The 25373-nt window shown below is 38.3% G+C and overlaps 1 protein-coding gene across 6 annotated transcripts in view; it reads right to left on the reverse strand.

The window, feature by feature from the left end:
- Positions 1-25373, reverse strand: part of LOC135471554 (3',5'-cyclic-AMP phosphodiesterase 4C-like) — a 227533-nt gene that overhangs the window by 38826 nt on the left and 163334 nt on the right. The window lies entirely within an intron of this gene.

Genomic DNA, 25373 nt, shown 5'->3' on the forward strand with positions numbered 1-25373 from the left:
GCCTCATTTACTCTAGTGTGGGTTTAGCCGACGAGCTCTTCGCTCAGCCAGTCAAACTATCGTCCATATTGACTTCTCCTTCAAATGGCCCCAAATTAAGCTCAGGCTATTTCTTATTTCCAGCTCTATTGCCGTATAAATAAATATCTATCTGTCATCTCTCCCCATCATACCTAATATAATAAAAAAATTGGCGCCATCCAGGAGAGGAAGATTCTATGCATTTCCAAGTAACTCAGCCATTCTTCTTTGTTATTAGATATTCTTTTGGAGTATTTTTTTCTATCACACTATACCCGACAAAAATAATTTATTTTTCCTTTGGAGAAAAAACAGATGTGTTTATCTCAAATTACCACCACAGGAATTGCTTAAACCTCAAATTAAAGGTAAGTACAACATGTTAGTGCAGATCCTGACAGTTTATTGGGCAAATGAAACTAAGAAACTAATTTTAAAACATTCAAATCTTCTATGCTATGGCAACCAGGGCTTAATTTTCCTCTTCAAACTTTAACAATACATATTATTAAAATAACAGTTCATTTAACTGAACATTAACTTTAGTTGACATAAAAACTGACTAAAAATAAATTTAAAAAATACTATAATAAAAAAAAATTATAAGCTGTTATATTTTTTATCAAAAATGGTTTATGTGTTTCCTTTCCTATATCAATATGCTAAAAAACCTAAAAAATGACCCAAAAGCATGTAACAAACGTGTAACAACATTTGTAACACACATTTGTAAAATCACTAAAAATTCAACTATAGAAACATGTTACAGCACAAGACAGGTTAGAGATGGAGGTGATTTGAAGGTCAAAGAAAGTGCAGAAGTGAGTGACAATTTGTGCATTTCAAGTCGTCGATGGCAACCAGGCAAAAGAGGTAAACCTAGCAAATAACAATTAATTACAAGTGTATAAAGCTGATATTGCCAAAAACAGGAAATTAAACTATGGCATGAGGATTTGACATTTAGAACACAGTTCCAACTGTGGCTAAATTGTCTTTAAGATGCCAGTTTTTATGTTGTGGTCAAATTGGTGAGGGCAATTTCTTTACTGGCCGCTTTATTACTGTCCTATGGGAACGGTCTTTAATGGGGAGCCGAGCTGGTGACTTATAGCAAGACGAGACTTTAACTGGCAGTTGGTCAATAAGGAGGGTCGATTTGAGTTCCCGAGACAAGCTTAAACTAGGTTAGAGTAACACTCATATACATACACACCGACAGGACAATCTCGTAAATCTTTAATACAGACGGGCACTACTGTTCAGATTGCTTTGTTAACCAGTATCAACTACATGGTCTGTGAACTGCACATACGGATATTCTTCATAATCCCATGACTTCTTGGCCCTTCAATGGCTGGCAATTTCTTTCCACATAAATATGTAAAATGAAGATAATGTCAATTTTCTAGAAAAAAAAAAATTTCAATTTCTTACTTAAGCAATTTGATTGATGCAAAACATATGGAAATGATCGCACACACAAAATTAAAACTTAAAAATAATGTAAAAATAATGCATAAAAGAAATCCTTCCGTTTTAAATTTCACGGGGAAAAGTCATATATGTAAATGTATTTGACAAAAACAGGGAGGAGCCCTAAGAACACTGTTGAAGTTAGCTGACTATTAAACATAACAAGTGCTATAAGCAGACACTTCTTAGAGCCTATTTTTATGAATGGAAATCAAAATATTTTCATAATATCTACTCAAATGTCCACTTCATTATAAACAAATAATGAAACAAATCACCTTACCCGTCAACCCAATATTCATGTAAAATTCCGCAGATTCCTGTACTCACCTTATGACACAAGCTCACATATACAGGCCCGCAGATCACAGAGCGAATCAGCAAGGTGCGACAAGGAAGTTTGCATTTCTCAATAACAACTTACCTTGGCAATATACATGTACATCAACTTATTTCCCATTGCTTTCACGTTTGTTATTTATTTATTCACAAAAGTTTTCTACATGTTCCCAAGAAGTGTTTCTCTCTGAATTGATGACATGCTAGCTCATGACGATTCTAGGACTGTTTAAACTGTTTAATGCTTGTAATCTTCAGGGAATAGCGGGCTTGGGCAGCAGAGAGCCAGATGCCACAGTGGCATCAAGCTGATAAGAGTTGTTCCCCCTTACTTAGTGACAAACTGATCCACAAAGTTACAACCCATATAGGTAATGAGAACTTCTACTGACATGTAGTACTGTAGCCGTTGTAAACATTGAGCCTGAGATTTAAAGTCTCTTTATTTTGATATTGACCGAGCAAAGGTTAGGTAACTGTTGGATGTCTATGTTATAACATAGAACTTAAAGTTGAAATAGAAGGCAGTTTGCATGCCTCAAACAAACCAAAGGAAACAGGGTATGAGTTCAATGGATTTTACATTTGCACATCGTACAAAATTGTTGGTATACATTTTAGCAATTAAAGCAACCAAATAAATTCGTACTATGAATTTCAGCACAAAAAATATTATTCCAACAATGTACTCTCAAAGTATAAATCCGTTTGAAACCAACATGAGCTTAATAAAGCATTCTGTTTGCACATATAAACCTATCAAATTGTGTAACAAACACAAGTACAGGTACATCCCATACTGCAGTGGAAGTATTATTTAGTTCAGTACAGTAATTAATAATAAAAATTATTAATTAACCACAACTCATGGATACAAGATCGGGCTACAGCACTGTATGAACAGTACTCATTCAGTGGTCATCAGGCACAGAGCTACTAGACTCTCATCACAGTCTTAAATAACCAAATGTAACCCTTAATACCCAACTTATATGTACGCTTCAATGAGTTAGTCTTAATATATTGGAATGGTTAATGTCCACACAAACACAAATTTCCTGGCAACACACGTTATTTACAGTTATATAAAGAATCTCTTGGCATATCTAAACTGACTCAAGAACGTAACAAACAATATTCAAAATAACGAGCTTACATGTTGATTTCAATGGTTAACAAGATATGAGTCAAAGGGTTACATATACTATCAGTAACCGTTTGACAGTCTTAAGAGTCGTATTAATAATGCTCAAGAAATTATACATTTTGATCAAATACAAAGAAAAATCAGACAATGCTTTGCATGTACATTTATTTACTACATACCGTACATCAGAGCATTTCACAGTGCCACAGTTTTCACAGTAACATTTCTTTCCATGTGTTGTTCATTTGCAAAGCTACATGTATTTGAAAGTGTACACGGTTTTCCATGCAATCTTCATTGCCATACCAAGAAACAATCAAATCTGAATTGCTACTGCGTTGTCTATGCACTTGTATAATATAGTGTGTCTATGTGTATGTCACATGTGAGAAAGCAACTTGGGGGAAAGGTCCGAGGTTTTCACAGACTCTAAAAATTTACTGCATTCTACATGATACACAGTTAATAGAGGGTGGTTGTATAATGTAACTCTCTTTCACAAATATTCAGTGTGAAAGACTGAAAAAAAAAAAAAAAAAAAAACTATGCAAAAAGTTAGTTGGTAGAATCTAACAACTATTGACTAGTTTGACTAGACTGATTGTTTTGCTTTTCAACATATTACCGTACTCTCAAATATTTCAATTATACAATGTCAGTCAGTTTTTTGGAATAAACACCAGTATGTAACTGATAATCTCTCACACAAGCTATGCCCATGGTGTCTTGCCTGCTAAGTGTATGTCACCATCCAAGGCCTAGAGAACAATGAGGGCTGAGAATTCCTGTGTGGATCCGATAGCAAACTGATAAAAAACATACCATAATTCTTCAACCTTTTTAACTGCCTCAGCAAGCAATATTTTTGAAAGATTCTGAGAGATGGGGTGTAGAAAAATAAGTTGCGTAGTTTTATGAAGCTTGGATCTTTGACGACATCAACAAATCATTTTTAGCGTCATTTTCATAATAATTGCATGCGTAAAATCCATTGAAAAAATGACAGTTGTACAGTATGTACATATGTGTATGTACATATAACCTATGAACAATATTCAAAGTAAATGTAAATTTTTTTGTCTTTACTCCAAGTATGACAGATCTTGAAGAAATTAGACCCTAATAGATGTCTTGTTTCGTTGCAAACTAAAGAGAGAGCACTTAATGGCATTTACTTTCCTGGTTGCAGATTTAAAATACCTTCATGAAATTAGGATCTAAAAGACAGAGCACTTTATACAAGTCTATTTATATATCAATAGAAAACCTGAGTGGTAAATGAAACTACCAAGGGTTCAATGCAGGCACATAAAACTGGAACAGGTGGCCACAAGTACAATGTATGTCTGTGGTAAATATTACCTGGTGACAGACAAAGACTGTTAGTGGAGTTGAGACAAGATTCCCTACTGAATTATCTCCCTTTAGCTGCACTATACTGACTCCCCCAAATCCTATATACATGTACAAGCATTTTAGATACTTGGAATTATTGATGATGAACAATGTACAAGATCCGGAAGATTTGCACATTTCCATCCTAATCACCCTTACGGGTGCCTAAAATAGGATATACATACAGAGGTTATCATTATGGGTGAAATGGTCCAGTATTACGTCCGAATGTTTGTCAGGTATCTGACAAAGGTTGGTGGTTTTCCACAGTGTGTATTACAGCCATAAACCTCATGTAGGAGTAAAAAGATTACTGAGTATGGTACAAAACACCCAATGAAACACTGAGGAAAAAAGAGTAAATCACCTATAATTTCATGTAATTTTCAGCCAATGATTACCCTATTGCATGAACTGTAGTGCAGACAGGTGAAAATGAAGATAAACGAGATTTCGTGAAAATCAAAAAAAAATGTCACCTGATTTTTCACACTTGGTAAAATAAGGTGATAAGTTGGTAGAAAAAGGATTAAAGTGATTTACAATGCATCTATGAAGACCAGGATTTGCAAGAAAAGACATATATCAAGAAATGAAATAAGGAAGGAAGGGCAAATGGGTAGTCATGCAAGGACTTCTTCGAAAAATACTGCCACTGCTCAATGGAAACCAATGACAAGAGAGAGCATTACTTCACGCAATTTCTAAAGCAGATTGTTCGTTGAGCACAATGGCAAATGAAAGTTGTGTCAACAATACGGGAAGGAGTGAAAAAGCGTTACCTATTTCAATAACTATGCTCTCCCTGGAGACACAGAAATCCTTCCTCGCACAGACAACAATCGCATAAATCACAGTCCGTGCCACAAACATCCTCAACCACCATGTTCTACATATGAGAAATCACGGCTTATTGTCCATGACCCGCTGAGTGGCACATCCAGCAGATACCAGGGATGAAAAACCAGCAAAACTCATTAATAAGAATCTGACGAGAACATATAGTCTCTTGCCACCTGCTCCCAGGTGTCCATATAGTTAATTCCTAATGAATTCCCCTTGTGTAGCTAGACTAAAAAAATTTCTGAGATATTTATCTACGCATAACAAATAAATGTGATAATGCAGAATATCTGCCTAAACAACTTTGTTTGAACATCACTTGCGATTTCTGATTGCCACTGGCTGGTCAGGCGGGTTAAAATGTTGTCAGAGCTGCAGGCCATGCCCACAAGGGGTACATGAGATTTAAACCTTGGGCAGCTGAATAATTGCACAGGCTTATGTCATTTTTCTCTGTGATGCTAAATTTATACTGTGCGCAGCTCAATTACTGTGCAGGTTGACATGATTTTTCTTTGTAACGCTGCATTCCTTGGCATCTCATTATGACGACTCATGTTACTTGACCAGTGCTGTCAGCAGTCCACATAGCTGGCATGATTTTGTTTTAGCTCATTTTTACATACGGTTTCTATTTCATAAATACTGTAGGGTAGATGGGGATTTGAACCCTAGGTGTAGATTCCTCCCCCCCCCCCCCCCTCAGGGTTTAAATCCCCATAGATATAGCCTTCTCAAAACATCAATAACTTACAGTATCATTATTAGTTACGCATAGAGAAAAATCTTGGCAATACACGATGGATGCTTATAAAACATCTGTTCCACTCATTCATAGGCCACGCCAATTTTAATTGTTGTTATAACACCCTAAGGGCAGAATGTATGATTTATCAATATTTGAGGGGAGTATAAAAATGAAACTTGAAAATCATCTAATTTGTGAATAATGCGATTTTATCCTTGGCATTTATGTTTACATGATCAGAAAGTGTTGAAACAAAAACGAAAATCCGACAAAATAAAAAGAAAATTTTCAGTTATATTTTTATTCCTATTATAGTTTGTATTTTGTGTCTGCTCTCCCATCATAATATAATTGCTGTTGCTTTATGTATAGGTAAAAATTCCAGCTATCCAACCTCCTCCTTGGACAGAAGCATCATCTGTATGAATGTTCATCTGTCCTTAAAAATATCTTTCTTTGTTTTACAAAACAGAGCCAAGTGTCAAATCACAAAGCATTGTCAAATCCTTTTCATTTTAGTGGCTACAGTACATTTTCTCTATAAAGCTCATCTGTGAGAAAACCACCACCACTAAACCTTTGCTCTTTGATAGTTTAGAAATGTTTTATCTATTTATTTATTTATTTACTGGATTGGTGTTTCACACCATACTCAAGATTATTTCACTATGGTGGAAAGAAACTAGGCTGAGACCAGGAAAAACCTACCACCATCTGTAGGTTGTTGGCAAACAGAAGTGAAAGCCAGCATGAGCTGGACTTAAACTCACAAAAAACCACATTGGTGAGATAACCACTCGGCCATGGAGGCCCCCTATGTGCCATTGCATGTATGTATAAGTTCAAACGATAAACAGCCAGCGAACTGAATGCTTTTTACTGTGCCTGTTAAAATGCATATGTATACGGAACGAACCAACACACCCCAACATTGGTACAGACATGCACCAGCCGCAAACCTTCCACAACACCAGTTATGGCAAATCAAACACCACAATCTCTGAACTAGAGAATTTAGCACAGACATAATGATTTGAATGTTCAGCTCGAGAGAAACTGCCAGAAACCTACCACAGCACCAGTTATGGCAAATCAAACACCACAATCTCTGAACTAGAGAATTTAGCACAGACATAATGATTTGAATGTTCAGCTTGAGAGAAAATGCCAGAAACCTACCACAACACCAGTTATGGCAAATCAAACACCACAATCTCTGAACTAGAGAATTTAGCACAGATATAATGATTTGAATGTTCAGCTTGAGAGAAACTGCCAGAAACCTACCACAACACCAGTTACGGCAAATCAAACACCACAATCTCTGAACTAGAGAATTTAGCACAGACATAATGATTTGAATGTTCAGCTTGAGAGAAACTGCCAGAAACCTCCCACAACACCAGTTACAGCAAATCAAACACCACAATCTCTGAACTAGAGAATTTAGCACAGCAGACATAATGATTTAAATGTTCAGCTTGAGAGAAACTGCCAGAAATCTACCAAAACACCAGTTATGGCAAATCAAACACCACAATCTCTGAACTAGAGAATTTAGCACAGACATAATGATTTGAATGTTCAGCTTGAGAGAAAATGCCAGAAACCTACCACAACGCCAGTTACGGCAAATCAAACACCACAATCTCTGAACTAGAGAATTTAGCACAGACATAATGATTTGAATGTTCAGCTTGAGAGAAACTGCCAGAAACCTACCAAAACACCAGTTAAGGCAAATCAAACACCACAATCTCTGAACTAGAGAATTTAGCACAGACATAATGATTTGAATGTTCAGCTTCAGAGAAACTGCTTTTGTATGCCTACATAATATTGCTGGTATTCATAACAAATCAATATGCAACATCTTGCATGTTTACTGTATGCACTGGTAAACAGAACTGTTTGTTCAACTTTTTTTTACAATACAGGCTTGTATTTGGACTGGGAAACTGACTTCACCTACAACCTTCACATGATACCGGCAATGTGCACCATTTGTAAAATACTGAAGGAACCTAAAACTATTAAGAAGTTGTTCACAAACGTTGAACTTTTGTACCACAAGAATTGTATCCGGACTGGGAAACTGACTGCACCTATGATACCTACAACTAACCTAAAACTAACTGCACCTAGAGTCTTCACATGATACCGACAATGCGGCAATGTGAAACTGACTGCACCTAGAGCCTTCACATGATACAGGCTATGTGAAACTGACTGCACCTAGAGTCTTCACATGATACTGGCAATGTGAAACTGACTGCACCTAGAGCCTTCATATGATACCTACAATATAAAACATTTGCAAAGCACTGATGAAATCGAAAACCTTTATGTGAAACTGACTGCACCTAGAATCTTCACTTGATACTGGCTATGTGAAACTGACTGCACCTAGAGTCTTCACATGATACTGGCAATGTGAAACTGACTGCACCTAGAGCCTTCACATGATACCTGCAATGTAAAACATTTGCAAAAGCACTGATGGAATTGAAAACCATTAACAAGTCATTCAACAAATTCTTTACAACAATTAGGCTTGTATCTGGGAAACCGACTGCACCTAGAGCCTTTACATGATACTGGCAATGTGAAACTGACTGCACCTAGAGCCTTTACATGATACAGATAATGTGAATCTAACTACACCTAGAGCCTTTACATGATACTGGCAATGTGGAACCGACTGCACCTAGAGCCTTTACATGATACTGGCAATGTGAAACTGACTGCACCTAGAGCCTTTACATGATACAGATAATGTGAAACTGACTGCACCTAGAACCTTTACATGATACTGGCAATGTGGAACCGACTGCACCTAGAGCCTTTACATGATACTGGCAATGTGAAACTGACTGCACCTAGAGCCTTTACATGATACAGATAATGTGAAACTGACTGCACCTAGAGCCTTTACATGATACTGGCAATGTGGAACCGACTGCACCTAGAGCCTTTACATGATACTGGCAATGTGAAACTGACTGCACCTAGAGCCTTTACATGATACAGATAATGTGAAACTGACTGCACCTAGAACCTTTACATGATACTGGCAATGTGGAACCGACTGCACCTAGAGCCTTTACATGATACTGGCAATGTGAAACTGACTGCACCTAGAGCCTTTACATGATACAGATAATGTGAAACTGACTGCACCTAGAGCCTTTACATGATACAGATAATGTGAAACTGACTGCACCTAGAGCCTTTACATGATACAGATAATGTGAAACTGACTGCACCTAGAGCCTTTACATGATACAGATACTGTGAATCTAACTACACCTACAGTCTTCACATAGCACTGCACAAAGTTATATAAACCTCCAATCACATGATTTACGGCAAATACACTAGCCTACAGCACCTCATGCTAATCACTGGTCCACAAATGAATTTATAATGCTGACATTTGACCAAGAACTGTATGGTCCAATCAACATCCACGCAAACACAGCACCAAGAGGCCTAGATAATTTAAACTGCCAAGAGATTCACAACAACAGCAAAGGCGTTCATGGTTGAATAAATCAGGTTATAAAACGGATCTTCCGCACAGTTTAAAGACTGAAAATCAGCTTCACCTGAAACCCCCTTGTATCAATGTTCTTGTGACCTGCATTGGAATGAGACAACCCTCATCAGCAGCATACTTCCAAGTAACTGAGAGCTATTTATTCAGCTAACCACATGTTCAAGTCATTTGTGACTAATTGCTAACTAAAAACTCATCTTTAGAGCTCTTAGCCAAGGCGGCTGTCGTCACTATTTATGACTGTGAGAAAAAAAGAACCCTGGTAAAGAATTTAGAAAAGTGCACGGATAGGCTAGGCACGTTGCCAGAGTGAAAAGAACTCTTAACTGCCAGTAACACCATCACTGTTAATCCCTCCAATTTTTCTCCCTCTCCATCCACAACATGCACTTTGTTCAAAAGTGCAGTTTACGAGTGTGATATCATTACTATACAAGTATCACATCAATGTGTTATGCAATAAATTGCTGGAGATACACTAAGGTTACATGTATGACAATGACGAAGCAGGAGTCACATCAAGTTGAAGGCAAAACAAGCACTAAAATGAAGCATGTGTTAGATGAAAGGTCATACCCCATACTGGGGTCAAGGAAAATAGCTCAGTTCTCTTTCTTTTTTTTTTTTTTGAATTTTTCTAAACGAGCAAAATAATTTTAAAGCATCAGATTCCATGGTGGTCTGTAGGGTGACCTGGAGAGTATCCTGCAGTAAGGTTACACTCGTATTTATTTTTTTTTTTTGAAATAGTTTGTTTCAAGGTTTACAAGGCAGATGCATTCTTAGATCTACATGTATATGTACTATGAATAATGAACTCAAGCAGTCTTTAGTATTTGTGTTCAATGGTAAAAACCTGATGTAACGGTACTGGTCCCTGTATGGTCAGACGAGAACAAGTTTCAAACATATGTCAAATGCATTTTATAATAGGCTGAACAAATTCTTCAAAAGCAAAAAGTGCAATGTTTTTGTTGGACAGTTTTTAGCGGTCGTTAAACTGATATATCCTTCATCTTACCATTTTCTTTGCCTTAGTGCCGAAGCTACTCAGCTGTCAGCCATATTGTAAAATTAAGCTTGATGTTAAATACCCACCAACAATGACAAATGAATCCAAGGTCACAGTTGTGTGGTCTGTATACTAGATAACTATGCCTGTTATATATTATATAAGCAGAAAAAAATGCCAGAAACTTGCTTTCATCAAATTTAACTACATACTGTAATACTTAAAACTTTTTGCAAGATGCTTACTCAAGCATATTCTGAAGGTCTTACTCTCTGTAGACTGCTAAAATCACACTTTTTGTCAAGCCATGAAATGGACTATTCCAATCAATGTAGTTTTGTGTCCAAAATTAAAATTAAAATGTGCATAAATTGCACTGAAATTTGCTCATTCACAGGTAAAACGTTTGAGGAATTAGGGCAGATGAACAATAATTACAAGAAAAACACACATGAACATGTAGTTTCCTTCTTTTTTCCTTTTTCTGCTGATTGCTTTTTTTCTGCTGATGGAACCTTTAAAATGGGCCTAATTTTTTGACGCAAGTTTTCCTTTCAAATAAAAAAAAAACAAATGATATTGAGGAAACACTTCACTCTTTTAAAATAAAAGTATTAATTCTTGTAGTAATGTAACAGTTACTAATGTTTGCAATTTAAACGACAGAGTCAGTATGGTACATATATATCTACCCTAATTCCCCAATCTTTTCGCATTCGAAAGAGCAACTTTCATTGCATTTTTTGCACATTTTTAGTTTGATTTTGGAGACAAAACTACAATGGATAGATTGGCCAATTTCAGGGCTTCACAAAAACTGTAAATGAATCAGTCTACACAGAATAATGCCTTCAGAATATGCCTGAATAAACACTTAGCAGTGAAAATGTTGAAGAATTACTGCATGTGACATCTTAGTTTTCGTCCTGTCTGTGACACGAGATTAATCTCTGCTGATATATACACTGATTATCTTAACTATCCCATTACTGATATATAAATCTCCCCCTCAGGTCATAGTGGAGGATAAGGATAGCGCGTGGTGAGGAACCAGCCACGAGGGATTGTATGTGAGACAGAAAACAATACAAAATATGCTGTTTGAAAGAGAAAGTTTTTAGCTGATGAGCATACAGGATAAAATAACCAAAAATTTTACCGCAAAGGAGGCCAATAAATGTCATGAGATATTATCTCTGGTACTAAAATTTACATTTTCCCAGAAGGATATCAATCTATCCTCTAAGCACCTTCCTAAAATCAATAGACCGGAATATGGAAAAAAGATCAACTTTATCATGAATGAAATTTTATGTCATTTAGAGTGTGTGATTTTCTGATGACACCTGTGGCGCTCAGGCATGTCACGTCATCCTAGTGTGTGTGTGTGTGTGGGGGGGGGGGGGGCTCAGGGGGGCAGAAGGGATGAATGAGGGGTAATATCTGAGACAAAAAAATAAAACCTGTAAGATGATCTTTGAAAGGACAAGCCTTCAGCAAATGTCCATGTATATCTACACTATATCTCATAACATGAATTTTTCATTTGTCTTACAAGCCAGCACCTTGTGCACAATTTGTGCACCTGACCACTGCATGCCCCACAACACGTACAGCATGAATGAATACTTAGCAAACCAAATCCCTTAATTAACACTCATAAACAGGTCTGTGTGCCTGAACAATCAGCAAACTGCAAACCATACACCTGTATGGTCAACCCAATTAGCAACCCTGACAAAACTGACCTAGGCAAAAACTCTGTGTACCAACTAGAGGTTATGTGTAAGTGAAATATTCTTGAGTACGGCAAGAAATATTCTTGCGTAGGACATAAAACACCAATCCAATAGATAACTAACTAGAGGCAATGTTTATTTGATTGGTGTTTTACATTGTACTCAAGAACATTTCACTTAAACGATGGTGGCTAGACTTAATGCGATTACTTCACTACTGAAGTGACCGTCACTATTTATTTATTTATTTGTTTATTTCATTGGTGTTTTAGGCCGCCACTACTGAAGTAGAAACTATCCTTCCACAATGCCCATCAATTATGCACCAAACTGCATGCTGTGGAAGCGTCATCTGTCAACTACGCAAACTATCAGCCCTGAAAACATGTTTTTCAATTTCTTCAGGGACAAAAAGATGAGAACAAATTCGTAACAGCTGCGAGATGTCACATGCCAGAACTCCACGTTGACAGGCAGTTGTTGCGAAAAGTGAATGATCCGGCCATGACAAAACGTAAAAAAATTTCACCAATCGACAGGTGTAATTAAATTAGTGATTTACAGAAGCTACCTGCGACAACTAAAACTACAGTGAAAAGCTGGCCTTGTTAAATCTATAACTTCAATCAAAATACAGATTGTTCAAAGAAACTATTTAAATTATATTCAATACCTCAAATCTAGATTCAACCTTTCATACAGCTATTAAAGTAATGATCAGTAATACCACTGCGCAGCTGACTGCATTCTCTTGGCGAGAGTGCACACGGTTTCACTTTGATGCGAGTGATTCAGTTCCAGCCAAGCTTCACCCTGATCAATACTTGCACTGTGTGCTTTGTTTTTTTCTTCTCGAATTAACGGAGCCTATCATTGATCACACCGTACTATAGTGTAACAGTCTGACTGATTTTTCCTTTGTAAATAAACAAGCGTTTAAATTATTCACAGCGTGTGCAAAACGCAGCTACTTCAATACAAATATATGGATGAGAAATGAACGGAACACATGTGTGGAGAGAGAACAGGTTGATGTACATGTACATAGGAGGCTTGGTATTCGGAGTTATAACAGCTAAAGCATCTTACTACACAATGAAATTCTGAACAGACTTGGGTCACTGCGGTCTTACCTTGTCCAGAAAGAGCTCCGATTTTTCGGAATCCTTAAAGCACTGGTGCTGAGAACGCGTGGTATGCTAGGGCTGGGAGCGTCCGCAGTCGCCAGAGACTGGTGGTAACTACCACTGCCTGGTAACCTCCTATCCGCCAGCGTAATGATTGTTGTTGTACCCTTTCAAAATAAATCTTAATCAAGGCCAATTTTCCCTACAAGCCTGCAGTTGAGCTATAGGTTTTCCTGTTCGAGCTTTGATACAGACCAACTCCCATGTAGGCTGCACTGATCAGAAATGACTGCAACAAAAGACTGTCTCAAAATGTTTATACACACAGGGTATTCGGCAGCCACGGCTATAGGCCACTTGGGTAGCTACTGTTGACAGAATTGTAGTGTCTATCCTCAGAAATGAACACCCAATCTCTTTCTTTACTAGTACACCCTGCAGGCATCTTTCTCAGACGCCGGGATAAATTCTTCAGCGCTCAACTCACACAGGCTTTGGTTATCCAGGCTTTGTAAAAAATAACTGATAACGTTTTCCCAGTATTTATGGGCATGGAAAGGCAAGTTGCAAGTCAGAGACAGGGGCAGTTAAAATCCTTGGCCATCCTCTCACCCCTGATCTTGTGCACGAACCAGCAGATATAACGATGTTCATGCGTGTCTAATTCAGACTATCAGCCTCCACCTGTGCTGAGCATGTAATTGGTTGACAGGACAAGAGTACAGAGACCGGCTGGGGTTCCTCCCAAACTTCTGCTCTGGTGTTTCCTGAATTCTCAGCCTACATCCGGGGTGATTACCCAGCCATCAGTACATTGCTGTGCCCCGGCCAGCCAATGAGTATAGAGAAAATGGCTTACGTTAGATCCACTGCACAGAACACTCACCACCTGGAGGTACCACCACCACCACCACTGGGCTAGCAGAGTTTTAGCAATGATCAATATAGGTTTCACCAAGAACAGAGGCTGGCACAAATGATGAGTGTGTGCGTATAAGGTGTCCACAAATGAAAATATAACAGGTGATCCTCCTATACAAGCTAGGACATGTGAATGCGCACACCTGTTCAGCTGTCACCAGAATGGTAAAAACAAAACCAAGAAAGCCATGCGGCAATTCACAACTACAGGAGGCTAAAAATGTGTTTATCCACGACAAATGTAACTGAAATGCTTCATCACTACCTCGTTAGCATCTCTGTCTGCCTCTCCCACACATCTGAGGGAGAGCTAATGCCGTTAGTGGAGTCAAGACAATAAACCATACGGCTCAAACCTTTGGCCCATGGAGTCTATCTAGAGTCTCAATACAGGTTACCATACAGATCATGTCCGCACAGGTAGATACGAATGGGACGTCAGTTCACGGACGAGCAGCCGCATAGTGACCCGTGTAAACCCAACCCGGTCCATGCTGTTTATGATGCAGAGTCTACGGACAATACAATTTTCTGTGAAGAAGCACTAAGCAAAGCCATGCCTGCTGGCTTAATTGTTGACACAAGGAAATGTCTGCTGAGGGCCTTGGATCAATTCCTATGGGTGCATATATACACAACGCGCACACCACTCCATATACATTCAACACCGATTAAGCTCCCTCTTTTTCTATTTCAAGGGGAGATCAACACAACTACCCAAGAGATCTGTCTGGAATTCTTCACAGAGCTGCTCAAATTTCCAGGACACTTTCAAGATGAAACAAGCAGGATGTGAATGGCTGAAATGAGTTAGGTGGAAAAGTCTTACCCAAGTGAAACCTTCTGAGTGGCAGCAGCAAATCGAACCAAATTGATCTGCAGATGTACCTAAGCCACCAGCACCTCTGGGGGAAGCCGTTATTCCATTACCCTAACCAGATCAACAATTCTCACAGACATGTCCTTCTTGCAGCTGGACAACCCATAGCTCCGAAAACACATAATACAATTTCAGCGATCAGAGGATTTGTGTCAAAGTGTTGACTTTATTCAATCCATTAGAGGTTTCTCATGTGACAACACCCCTGCAGGGCTGACAGTCCACTGAGGGTCAATGCTGGAGTTAAACCAGCAGATTGTATTTCCTGAATATATATTGACTTATGCATCAAACAGTCTTGACATAATCTCTTTGTAACTGTTTTTTTTTTTTAACACTGTGTATTTCTTTGTCAATGTGTGCATTATTGCATTTGACAAATAGCTTTTTTTTAAAGTATCTGGTGTGACTAAAGGCCTAGAGGCATGTCTGAACCGTAATACTGTTACAATATACAAATGTGGAAATCATAATTATTATGTTTTTTGGAAAATACACAGTGCGATTGAACAGATAGAAAAACAGCAACAGCTGTGATTCAAACCCGTTTTTCTCTTTTGTTGTTCATTTTTTATTTATACAGCATTGCTGCAAACACACCACTTCATCGAAACTTTATCTACAGCCAGATGCCCTGAGAGCAGCGATCAAGAGTGATTGACTGTCATCTGAACAGTCATCATTGGAGTCTATGGAGATCCCTATCTCCATCATATAAGATCTTCGCTTGATGACCTCGCTGATGGATGAATAACCGCTAAGTGCTCCACCTTTTCAAGAACCAAGATGGCTGAAGACTCTTTGAGGCCACAATGGGCCCCCAAGCTGTCACTGGGGGAAGACTATACGTGGACAATTGCCACTTAGTCTTAGAGACGGGTCTGCCCAGTCTCAGGAACAGTGGAGGAAATCGCTTTTCTATAAAGTCATGCGTAGTCAGGTGAAGTAAACACTACATGATGAAGGACTTTCGAAGTGTCAGCTTAGAGATTACTCTGCTGTCCCCGAACTTCTCGGGGGAGCCCCTTGATTCTTTGCTCGAGATGCCGCCCTGCTGATTTGTACAGCACACACCACAGAGGTTTTGGGTAGCCAGTCTATGAAATCCCCATCACCGCGGGGCAAGGGAAGGCTGGCTGACGTGATAGTGCCTCAATAACGGGAAAAGCCTGCCAAGACTTTTCATATCAACGTTTGCAGACTACTAATAGTCTGACAAGGAATATTTTTAGCTGTAGCCTTTTGGGGATGGATGAAGAGGGGATGGATGAAGAGGGGTAGGGGTGGGGGCAAACGCAATAGGAATCTTTTGTTTCATTTATTGCAACACATGATATTTCCTGTAATGGTTGCCAGATCATGATCCAATGTCCCCCCCCCCCCCCCCACCCCCGGTGCGGAAAGTACAAAAGAACAAATTCTATCGTTGCACAGAATCCAAATATTCTTCTGACAAACTAACAAAGAAAAATAACACCCAAAAAATATTTTACTCAAAAATTTTTCACTTCTGCAATGGCGGTCCTGTTTATTTGCCAAAAGAGGAAGTGTAGTGCAATGCGTGTCAACCCTCTGGCCAGGGTTAATAAGACAACAGGAAATTCCATTCTCTCTGATTTTCACACATCATGTGTAGCTTTCAACTGGAAATTGCATGATCACTTGCAAATCAAAATTTTGTTCAGTGCTTAAAAATTGGTGCTACAGTCTATGTCACGTGAACGTGGCTGCAGACAGGCTGATTCAATACACACAATTCACGTGGTTTCTGAGTTTCTTTAGCTAAGGTTCTTTTTATCTGCCAAGGTTCTTTAGCAAAACCCCACGTCAGCTGATTAGGGATATAATTATTTCTTTTCTCACTCTTTCTGACCACTTCTTGGGATTTAATGTAACTGTCAAATTTTCATTCCCGGCTCAACAAACGTGAAACCAAATATAATGAACAGAGTGACTGATTTTTTTGACAGTCTCTTACACCAAAAGCTGACATCCTGAAGTCAAGGTTATAGAAAGTTATATCAGAAATCATTTGGCCGTACATATATGGCATCTTTTTATGTTAAGTTAATGGCTTCAGTCTGACAAGACACTGTGCTCAGATCATCCCTGTATATAAATAACTACTCTACAGACTGTGTTCTTTTCACCACATTTGGCTGAATAATAATGATGCCAAAATGCCCATAAATTTGCAATTCTCGCTGGTGAAACCCTAAGACTTACTTTTCACATAAACATAAAAACATCCCTTTATTATTTTCATTACATAAATCCCACATTAATATATACACACCTTAGCAAAATACCTGATGTTCTGTAGCCGAACAGAATACAAAAATGGAGAGATGGTATCATCATTATAGAATATGTCCAAGGACAGATATGATCAAAGCTACTTATTTCCCCATAAAAAAGCCCTAGGCTGTTTGGAGAATTGTACTAAAAGTGATACAGTTTTATCATACTATATGTGGGCAGACAATTATGACCTAAAATCAGGACAGCCTGCAGGCAACATGGATAGAGCTCAAGAAGTCCAGATGAAACACAGACAGAATGAGCGTTGCCAAAAACCATTATTTATGAAACAAACCTGTGGACAAAACCATGAACACTATATATGATTAACAAAAGAAAATTTGGTGAGTATGCACACGGATAGGTAAAAAGGTGATCTTCAAAAGAAAACCTGTCACTTTAGTAGCAATGTAAACAATCACTAATAGTTTCAAACTGGAAGGATGAAAAATGAATTTGTTGTTTCTGCAGAATCAATACTCCTGGTCTTTTCATGTATTTGACCATTTTTATATGAAAGCAGACAAACTGCAGGCATCATGTAGGGAAGCAATCCTCAGTTTGACAATTACCACTTTGCCCAAAACTCAAGTTAACCATTAAAGTTCTCCAAGGTATGTCTAGGATTAGACAGATAATAACACTTGATAGCATTTCTACATGCCATTATTTGCATAATACAGCTCACATTGATATGCAACCATAAACATGTAGACCAATATTAGTCGATCCCCTGCGAATATTTCTTTCCAAAAACACCAATTATGTGCCTTGTATGAGAGGCTGTATGGACATATCTTAGCTTTCACAGCTAAACATTTAGCTTCTATATGGAAAACCTACACATGCCCTGCATGTATGTGTCCATGACTAATCAAGGTCACACAGCACTAAATCAAGGTCACGCAGCACTAAATCAAGGTCACTAAATCAAGGTCATGCAGCAATAAATCAAGGTCACGCAGCACTAAATCAAGGTCATGCAGCACTAAATCAAGGTCACGCAGCACTAAATCAAGGTCACTAAATCAAGGTCATGCAGCACTAAATCAAGGTCACGCAGCACTAAATCAAGTCCAGTAAATCAAAGTCACGCAGCACTAAATCAAGGTCACGCAGCACTAAATCAAGGTCACGCATCACTAGACCTTTATTGGCGATATAACGTTGGACATTTCCAACTCAGTGACCTGCAGCTGTTGGTTAGGTCACCACAATGGCATGTTCTTCAACCTTAGATCAGCCTTAAAGTACAGTTTCATTTTCCAGTTTTCCAGTTGCCAATTTTACATGTTAGCAATTTGTAAAACAATAAACCCTTCTCAAATTTATACATGTACTGAAAATAACAATGAATCAAAATAATAGATAATGATACATGTTAACAGGTAAAAAGAGAGCAGGTTTTTTTGCCACTTAAAGCAAACTTTTTTTACAAATTGCTTTCTCGTTAAGTTGGTAGACAACAAAAGCCAAGAGGCAGCGCCAAATACCATGCATAAACTGGCTTCAAAACATTTCGATGATGGCTTTTTCAATGAAATGTTTCACCTGTATTTAAAAAGGAGAGGGAAACAATAAATAAAATAAATATGTCATATAAAAAAAGAAAAGATATCACATGAGGATATGCAAACATCACTGTGAAAGCAAATTAAGATACGTCCATTACGACTTGCTCATAAGCTAATATTAAGTGACAGCAGAATAAATTATGCAAGAGTTTGCAGGGGTGACAATCAAATTACCTTTATACTTGGCTCTAACTTGCCTGAAAATTTATCACCCATGCAGTCATGTCTTTAAATGTTTTATGGCTATATAGCTTTGCGAGGAAATTTTGCTTAGTCTGAGCCCATACCTAACAGAGCATGTGGGCGAAATGTTCGATTTCACCCTTTGGCATTATAATTAACGGCATGTAATGTTCACATATTACATCGTCGTCATGTAACTCAAAAATTGTTGGCATGTTAAACCCCAAGCATTCACTCACTCACTCACTCACTGACACATTTACATGTGAATCAGAACATGTGGTGTCATTTTTAGCGGCTCTATCAAGCAGCTTTGTAAGTTGTTCTGTCTGTCTGTCTGTCTGTCTGTGATAATGTGTTGATTGATCGATCAATCTGTGGTTCATCAAAGGTTCTGCAGGCATGAACCATTCACTCAAAAGGATACAAAATCGACGCTGATTGGCTGACAGCTGAGATAGGCTTTCCTGGTTTAAATCATCCAGCCTTGATTACACTTGAATAAATGTACCGTACCTAAAATTCCACTTAGGTAAGTCATTGCCTGGACTCACCTACCTCTCACACCAGCCAATCAAAATCAATTCGGCATGTCTTGAATCTGAGTGCAAGATAACTCTGACCTCACCGGGACATCAGTATTACTACAAAATGGGAGATCATGTTGTTTTCGTGAGATTCAGGCACAATGAAAATAGTAGAAAGTAAGGATTTTTGTATTAGGCGACCCTGGATGTGATCTACATATATGTACATGGACCATTCACTGAATTAGCAAATGGCTTGGGTACAAGATAGCCATGACCTCTCCAGGACATCAGTGCTACTGCAAAACTGGAGCTCATGACATTTTTCATGAGATTTAGGCAATAATAGTTTTATTAATTATGCAATCCTGGACAAAACAGGATAAGGAGGAGTATAATGCGAGAAAAACAATTTATAATCAACTCCTGTTTGTTCATTATACATGGCCACAGAGTCAGCATGTTCAAGGGGACAGGTGATTTCCCATTTGCACTATGAAAGTGACCAGACATAAGATAAATGCATGTGGCTATAAAAAAGGCAGACTACACTGTGAGATGATTAGCATACTGCAGGCATTAAAAACAAGCGCCTTCCACCTACGGTTGCCATGGAAACTCATCATTAAAGTGGGCAGAATCTCCAATATTCTGCTTTCATGGGTAAAATGGCTGATGCATCGACCTCAGTTTGTCCAATTATTTGGACGTGATTCAGCAGGGCTGACACTGCAGGACCAGTTTGTCTCTAGCGAGAGATGCAATCAGACGCAGCGGTAAACGCAGACATTCGTTTCAATGAGCGAGGATAGCCCAGGTGATGTATCAATCAATAGGTGCCGTCACCTTTTAAATGCGTCTGCTCTGAAGTCAATGATGAGCATTTCTACTGACAATGGCCCTTTCTTCGGAAGCAATCATTCGATCTACCAGTCTGCATGCATACAAAGGAATGAAAAAAAAATTCTCTGGTGCTAAGGTGAAACAAATAAAATACTCAACGACAATGGTCCTGTAACACTAGTATACATGCACCAGTGGACTCTATAAGCATTCCATTTGTAACTGACCACTATTTATCTAATGGTTACATCATCCTTTACAAATTCGGGAGACCTTGGGATCAAACCCAGGTCTGGTCATACCAAACAAAATTGTACTTGTTGTTGCCCTGCTTGGCACTCAGCACTAAGATGTTAAATCATGGAAAATAGACTGGTTGACACAATGTCAGTAAAATGTGACAGGGTGGGGTGACATTTCTGGGCATGATATTTCATTGGCGGCAGTACTTTGGCAGCATGGACTCACCCTGGTACAAGAGGACATACTATATGTACAAACACAACGTCTCGTCGTCTTCAGATGACTGAACAATTGTTAAACAAAATGTAAAACCCCAAGCAAACATATGTACATACTATTTATCTATCTACAACATTTGATATCAATGTGATAACCTATTATTCAAGCTAAAAGATTCTGAAGCCCGAGTCACCAAAGCTACATTTTACCACTAACTTTTAAAAAATATAAAATGTCTTTTTCCCCAGAAGTTTGGTTGATTGAATTCTACGAGTCTATAATCTTCTATGAGTCAGAAGGGCTGAATAATTCCTTGCTTTTTAGGAACATTTGCAAAACTGGGAACTGTAACCAACTCACTGGGAGAGCTTTGATATAATTTAAATTCACTTTTATTGGAATTTCACCAATATTTCTATCTGAATCATTGTATATTCAACTACAAAAAAAAAAAGAGGAAAAAAATATATACATATTTTTTAATAAATATACACAGCTGATAATCAGTATATGCAAATCATTTCTCCCAGAATGGAGAATGACTGATAAGTAAATCAGATAGGCTCACTTGATCTGATTCAAGCTTCATCACACATGAGACAACTTTATTGCCAAGATTAATTCCTCCTGACTTAATCTGCTAAGAAATGATCTACACACATTAGCCCTCAATAATCATTAACACCTGAAGCCAATCAAATCTAATCCAATTGATTAGTACGGTACATGAACGCCAAATTACATGGATGAATCGATCAACTGGAATGAAGTGTTATAAGTACCTGTACAGTTTCTATGAACTGTGTAACACCAACTGTGTATAAGCAGTGCTTTTTGATCCAGGGGCTTAACATCAAAGACCAGTATTTAATTCCTGTATAAACGAGCGGTCAAACTTAAGGCAATCTCAACACCAATCTTAATTTGCAAACATGTATGACTTAATTAACTGATAATATAGTCTTAATAAACAGACAAACCATCAATTCATTTGTATTTTTTTTTTTTCAATTTATTGCTTGGTGTTTTATCCAGTACCCGTTCATCATGGGCCGAACCGTCACAGCAAACCTGGGTTGTAACCCTCTAAGCCAGCCACTGCTTCTCAGTTCATTTAGCACTGTTTTACATTTGAACCCATGTTGGAACAACACCTGTGGACACAGGGATGGAATTAACAATGGCCGAGATGCTGAGATGTCTGTGCCAATGTTCCTAGTTCACACGCAAACTCCATTCCCAAGGTACAATGTATGAATAACCCTTACTAAAGCTTTCCACTAAAGCAATATCTGCTAGCAAGATGCCAAGAACATTAACTGTAATTTGATTACCATCTGGAATGATTGTGGAGGACTAAGGCATGGACGGTTCACCTTACATCACAGGATTCCTACTGCCACTGATCTAGCTCTCAAATACACACTTCAAATCTACACTCAGTGAAAAAGTCAACACTCAATCTCTAAGATCAAGATAGGTTTGAAAACCTACCTTTTCACGCACAAAAAAAAAGTAATCAGCTAGCTGAATTAAGAGAGGAGAGGGGACACCAAAGTTCATTGCCAATTTAACTACGTGTTAGATTTCAGGCCGGGCAGAGGTACTCTGGATCAATACTAATGTTGTTGAAAACCATCAGTTGGTACTGAGTTTGGCTAACTGGAAAACTTTCAATCTGCCTTTGTTGAAACAGTAACACCTAACAACAACAACCGGTTGACAAGATTTCAACTGAATTATACCATTTATTAAGGTGACAAATAGTACTTGTACTTCCAGCAATATACATCTGAGTGTACCCTTCATGTCTTCAAATTTATTTGGTGTTTTCCTCCGTACTCAAAGAATATTTCACTTCTACGACCGTGTCCTTAGCAGAATATTTGCCGATTAACCCTTGAATAAACTGATGGAATGTACACTTCTAATCCCATACAAATGTTTTAGGTCTAACACAAGACGCTACATATCTATATTATATCTATCAACAGCACACTTAAATTCTTCCAAAACTGTCACAAAAAGTTACTAGAGACCAACCAGAAAATTTCGATACAGATCTATTACAAAATCTTAACACAGATCTATCACGTAAAATGTGATATTCTGCAGATATGACAAACCCATATCTACATCTGAGACCAGATTATTACATCACCTGTGAGATGATGTTTATTACAAATTATTAGTCTACATCTACCTCAGTTCATTTGTCTTGAAACGCTAGCACCTATGAATATTTGACGGTATTTAGCATTTCACCATGGTCTTTCCATGTGTTCTTGCATGAATTACAGATCTAAAGTTATTTTGATTCTCTGAAGTTGTTTCTGGAGTTTCAGTGTTAATGCACATGCAGATAGTATTTGATAGTCGGGTATACATTCCCAGCAATTCCCAAAATGTCCTTTCTGACTGAAGGTTAAACACTGAAAATCTTTCCTCAAATGGAATAAAACCATGTATAAAAAAATTATAGATTTAATCCCAAACCGCGATGAATTAACAAATTTCACAGAAACGTCCTCCGATATGCTGCATCTCAGAAATAAAGACCCAGATTTGATTCCAAACCGGGCTGAATTAACAAATTTCACAGAAACGTCCTCCGATATGCTGTATCTCAGAAATAAAGACCCAGATTTGATTCCAAACCGGGCTGAATTAACAAATTTCACACAAACGTCATCCGATATGCTGTATCTCAGAAATAAAGACCCAGATTTGATTCCAAACCGGGCTGAATTATAAAACTTTACAGAAACATCCTTAGATATGATGTATTGCAAATCAGTGTAGAAAATTCAACACCTGCTCAATAAAACATCAGGTGTTTTCCCCAAGTGACCGTTCACCAGTATTAAAGGCCATCCAAACGAATCCCTATGCTCTGCAGACAAGAGAAAGCCTGCATAAGTTATCACCATATTCCTACAGATATAAAAGAATCCTAAAAGATCCTTGAAAGGAAAGGTATATCTCCAGGGAAGTTCGTTTGAAAGTCAAAGCAGAGAGGGATTTAATGGCAGTAAAGGTGTGATGGATTTTACAGGGCCGACCTTGAGGAATCAGAAACCATGAGCACTAAGCAATTTTCCCTGAGACTGTAAATCACAGAATGTACCTTTGCTGTAAACATGTTTACAATAAATTCTACCGAGCTTTTCAGGGTTTTCAGGAAAATTGGCACTGAACTGCCATTTGTAGCATGAGAGAGAATGTAAACAATTTAGAGAGATCCAATAATGACAACAGAGAACCCAGATTTTAATATAAGTCCCTTAGGGCATTGTTTTGCCTACAGGTCGTTGACCCTATGCTTTGGAGCTTAATGGCTGCTCACATTCATCCAGTCTCATACCAGGTAATAATTTTTTTCATAAGAATAAAAATACCGTTATGTCTATTATTGCCTGTATGATCAGGTGAGTGGTATCAGAAAATTTCCACAGTACCTTGACGGATAATGCTTTGAGACCTGAGCAATTCCCTTTTAATATATGTGTTAAATCAGAACCTACTTCCGACATCCTGAAAAATAACACTTGTTTTCTCACTTCAAACAATTATTCACGTAGCTCAGAAAATAAAGGCGTTTCTTCAAAGTAATAAATCTATTGATCTGTTTCTTAAAGCAGTCTATCCTGAAGCATGAGAATTAAGAGAGAGCAAAGAAATGGAAGCTGCTCAAAACAGAGTGGTCGCTAATGAATCTTTGACGTCAGCTAAATCACATCAATGTAAGGTACGGTGGTAAGAGATGCCACCACAAAGCAATACTCCGCCCACCCCACCCCCACCCCCCACCAAAGATATCACTAGCACAGGCAAGACGACAGCAATGACGTATATGAACATGTACATTTAATATGGTTCGATTGGTGTCTTAGCCCAAAGGCCATGGTACTAATGCGCCCATCCAAGGTCAGAATTAGGGTAAAATGCTCAGGGTAAGGCAGTCGTTGCATGACTAGGATGTGGAGGTGGAGTATGGGTGGGGGATTTGCAGAGCGAGGGGGGAGGGGATGTTAAATAGCGACCTGCACATATACCCTTCCATAGCTGGCTCAGATAGTCGAAGTGCTCTCAATAGGTTGGTCATGTACCTGACGAAGGTCAGTGGTTTATTCCAAGCCCTGAGGTTTGGTCCACCTGACTGCTGTCAGCTAAGTTGAACGGTCTTGAGACTGGCGCGAGGCACTAATCGATCAAAAAATGGAACTATATACAAGCTGGGCAGGACCAAATTTTCAGATCTATGGAAATATCACTA

The sequence above is a fragment of the Liolophura sinensis genome, chromosome 7, assembly GCF_032854445.1.
Source record: "Liolophura sinensis isolate JHLJ2023 chromosome 7, CUHK_Ljap_v2, whole genome shotgun sequence".
NCBI classification, from domain to species: Eukaryota; Metazoa; Mollusca; class Polyplacophora; order Chitonida; family Chitonidae; genus Liolophura; species Liolophura sinensis.